Below are 4944 nucleotides of genomic sequence, written 5' to 3' on the forward strand. Positions count from 1 at the left end.
TCTTAACCACCTGGCCATGCCGGGCCGAGTTGTTCGATGCAGGGATGAAATTCTGCCGGTACTCACCGGTACTGGTTACCGGAACATATTTCTTAAGGCGGTACTAGTACCAGAACTTATTGGAGCTGCTTTGATATTTTTTATGTTTACTCGTAGATTTTTCTTTTTTTTTCTAAAAACAGGTCCACTTCACCCAGCTGAGTACCTCTCTCTCTCTTTTTTTTTTTTTTGTTAGTAATTTTACCCCTTTTTCGAAGGCTCAGCCTTTTGCTTAAATCGCTATTATATATTAAAAATATTGCTCTCTTACCACTGCTAGATTTTGATATGATATGATGATTTTTTTATTGGATGGTCTCCGAATAAAACATTTCTTTGATTGCTTTGCGATATATAAAACAGTTCATTTATAACCTTGTTTTTTTACACACACAAGTTGCAGCTTTCTAGAAATTATAGTGTTATTTTCATTACCATCTGTTTCGGTGCTTTTTCTGACACGCTGTTGTATAACCACTTGCTTTCGTATGTCATTTGATGAATTATTTTCATGACCACCTGTTTTTGTATTGTTTTAGTGCTTTATTTTTATGACAACCTGTTTTCGTACTACAAACTGAACTTTGTATTGTTTTATCATGTAATGATAAAGTTTAACGTGAATTTTAACTCCAACAAAAATCTATATTCCAAAGTTTTATCATAACACTTCTACAAAAAGAGCACCACCAGTTATACTCTTTTAACATGATAAAATAGCATATATTTTGTTAAGATAATAAGTATTTCCAGTTTCAGCTGACGAGCATGGTAGAAGGTTTTTTCCTGAGATCAACAGACTTATAGACAAAGGGAGGGGGTAGAGGTATATTGTACGAATTCCGCTCATCGTGGCGATGTTAAACGATTTCTACAATTGATATGGTAAAGGATGATGGAGAAGGTATCGAACTAATAATCTAGAGGAAATACATTTATATCTAACCAGTACAAAACGTTATGAAGACCACTGTTTCAGATAATAAAATCTTGACATGTAAACGCTCTACGTGAAGTTAAACAACGTTCAAGGACTTGATGCAAACTTGAAGACTATATTTTAATGGTTGTCTATGGTTGAAACTGTCTAGACAGGAGATGGGTTAAAAATCATGAATCACATAAATTACATTTATTCGTGTTTTGCTTAACTTGGTCCGGATAGTTTATTAATATTTTTAATTTCAAGTACATTAGTTCTTGATCAACTAATTTCAAAACTTATGTGTGAAGAAGAATGGAGAAAATTAAAATAATAATTATATAACTGCACACAAAAGAAATTAGCATGAAATATTACACACAAAACAACACTTATCAGAATAGTGCAAACCAAACAAAAGATTATAGCCAACTGTAAAATATTAGCTTCAAGGTTTTTTTTTTTTTGTTAGCATGAAAGTACATAGTTCAGGTTCACAGGTTTGTTCCTATTATTCTGGACAGTGTAAGTATGATTCTTTCAGGTGAGACTGATTCCACTTAGAGTGACAAGACAGGTCCGTTTAATAATAGGAGATTCGACAAGACGTCGTAATTACTGGAGAGTTAGTGCTAACTAGGTAATCTCAGAGGTCGAACTATATCTCTCAAGGTCGTTTTACAGACTGAATAATTCTCAGTTAACTACTTAAATCGTCAACATCAGACCAGCTAGCGCTACACACGTGGCTAGTCATTCCCCAATGAAACACAAGAGATGCTATCTCCAGAGGTCACCAGACCACTAGTGGAAATGATGCCAGGATAGATTCATATACCATAGGTGACCTTACAGCGATCTTTCCCAACAAAAGACAAAAGTGCTGCTCCAGGTGAACGACATCATAGAATGGGAAGCTAAAGTGAAAGGAATATAACGACATAACGACATAAGATGTCTAAGATGTCCCTTACCACAAGATACATCACCATACCCTCCAAAACGTTTCTCAAAATCTGCAGATTAAATTTTGCGTATTTTTCTCCCACATCTAATTTTGTTGCTATGACAAACAGGAGCTTTTCAAAACTTAACAACGGAGTGGTTGAATAGTCCTCATCACGTGAGATGATAATCAGCCAGGTTTTCAAGCAAATACACAGCAACTGCAACCGTAGCATCTGTAGAAACCTTTGTAAAACCTCATGATCATAACAACACGAAATATTATGTTGCCTTGTTAAAATGAGCTCGAAGAGAATACGTTCTTCTGGTATGTTAAGCAAGACTGTTCAAAGTAGAGCATAATTGTCCCTAATACTTGCTTTTTTTTCACTTGAGCCAGTTTTAGCAGTATAGAAAACAGTACGCAAGTAAAACCATCATACTGACCATATATGAGAATCTTTTATTAACAGATTACCGCCACAGGGTATAAAGATTATTTGTTTTAAAAGCTGTTGCCATAGCATCATTTAGAAACGTTCGTTCCTGGCCCACTGTCTTATACGGATCCCAAGAAATATTACACATATATATAGGTGAACATGGTTTATGTATATAACCTAACAAAACTCTCTCGAAAAGACTTAAATATCATTCAATATAACAAATTCAATGATAAAATCCAAACAAGTATAAATAATCTATCGTTCTAAAATAGGATAAGATCAAAACCTTTTTTTTTTTGTTAGAATTGAAAGAATGGAACAATACTTTAGATACTTATCGTATCTAAGATGAATTCACATTTACGGAGGTTAATTATTATTCTTCATTTTTGAAATGCTCTATCAAGATAACTAGTTTTGAAGTATTTAGTATTCTGAATATACTTGCAACTAATTAGTATTCTAAACAGAACTCTATCTTTTGAGTCATCTATCAATTTAATGGTTTCTTCTGACACGTTAAAAAATAAGGCTGTTGGAGATATAGTATTAAATGAGCACCAAATTTTTCCTAATAATGACGGCCTTGGCGTAGTAGTTGCAAAATAGCAATCAGTAATACTTAAAAAAATCCTATACGCTTATATTTTTATATTGAGGAATACAAGTGAAAAATTGCATGCTACATACAAGTAATTAAATGTGTATGAAAGCATTCTAATAAACTAGGTTAAGTTTCATCTTATAACTCTTGTATTTCAATGAGTTTCAGATGAACATTTCTTAAACTTATCTTCCCTTTTTTTCTATTACCATGAAATGTTTTATAAGGTTCTGTTTATTACAAATACATGTCTAAGTTAGCAATAACGCATTTAAACGATTATTTTTTGAAAAGCCGATCAAACGTGTAAGCAATTCAAGCAGCCGTCAACGGCGCGTTTCAAGAATATTTGTTTGTTTGAAATTATGCACAAAGCTACACAATGGGCTATTTGTGCTCTGCCCACCACGGGTATCGAAACCCGGTTTCTAGCGTTGTAAGTCCGCAGACATACCGCTGTGCCACTGGGGTAGGGGCTTCAAGAATGGCAAACCGGCTGTGATATTTTTAATGTCTCAAAGTGTTTTTTTTTCTTTTTGTTAAATTAAATCCAGTTGAGCAGTGAAATTGTTTTGGAAGGCTCCAATCAATCGGGTCCCCGAAAGGGGTAGTAGATGCTCTTGTAATCAACTCCCCTCAAATATCTTATGAAAAGGAATTTGCATATTCAAGGGTCATGACAGAAAAAAACTGGTAGTTTCATCCGATCTCAACATCTACGAGGTTTAAATTCCTATCAAAAAGAAACATTTCAATTACGAACAGAAACTTAGGAGAACTTCCACAACTTCCTGGAACATTGGCGTCCGCAGAAAGTTTTCCAGGAGAGAGGGCTCAAAGTTTTCCAGGTGGGGCAAAAGCCCCTCTTATCCCCACCCCCGCGGACGCCCATGCCCTGAAGTGAATCCGTATAACACACTGTGTTGCTCTGGTATAGATGTCATTTTAGGTTCTGAATCGAAAGATATGAGCAGTTACTTCAGAACAGTGGCATTTTGGAGTTCCTTTACAATAACATACAACTGTCAGCTACGTATGGAATGGAGTTCCTTTACAATAACATACAACTGTCAGCTACGGATGGAATGGAGTTCCTTTACAATAACATACAACTGTCAGCTACGTATGGAATGGAGTTCCTTTACAATAACATATAACTGTCAGCTACGTATGGAATGGAGTTCCTTTACAATAACATATAACTGTCAGCTACGTATGGAATGGAGTTCCTTTACAATAACATACAACTGTCAGCTACGTATGGAATGGAGTTCCTTTACAATAACATACAACTGTCAGCTACGTATGGAATGGAGTTCCTTTACAATAACATACAACTGTCAGCTACGTATGGAAGGTGCTGCTGACAAATGACAAAGTTTCAGATTACAGTGGATTGGTGCTGTATGAAAAGCCTCTAAAAGTTACTACCTACTAATACTACCTCCTCCTCTAAGATGTACCCTTACCACATAATACATCACTATACAGTACGAAACGTTCCTCAAAATATGTGTATTAAATTGTACGTATTTTTCACCAAGTCTAATTTTGTTGCTGTGATCAACAGGAGTTTTTCAAAACTTAACAGCGATCCGCAATTAGTCAGGAGAGGTTGAATATGCGATCCACAATTAGTCAGGAGAGGTTGAATATTCTTAGCACGATTGAAATCAAACACGATATCGCTTACAGTAATTATATAGTAAAACAATAGACGACTTCCAGAAAATGAAGGTTGGCAAAATAAACCTGTGAATGGCGATATAGGTATGGTAACTAAAGAGTCTCGGTAACTTGTTTCCTGCATGAAATGCGTAAACACGTGGAATATATGTCATCACGTTGATTTTGAGTTGTGTGGAAAATGAAGAGGCAACACTTTTATTAATCGCTTACGCTACCAATACAGCTAGAATCAGCCCCATAGTTTCATGTCAGATGCTTAGCAGTCACATGTGATCATAAAAACAAACAAATCTCATTCA

Source organism: Limulus polyphemus, unplaced genomic scaffold (genome assembly GCF_000517525.1).
Source record: "Limulus polyphemus unplaced genomic scaffold, Limulus_polyphemus-2.1.2 Scaffold471, whole genome shotgun sequence".
Taxonomy (NCBI): domain Eukaryota; kingdom Metazoa; phylum Arthropoda; class Merostomata; order Xiphosura; family Limulidae; genus Limulus; species Limulus polyphemus.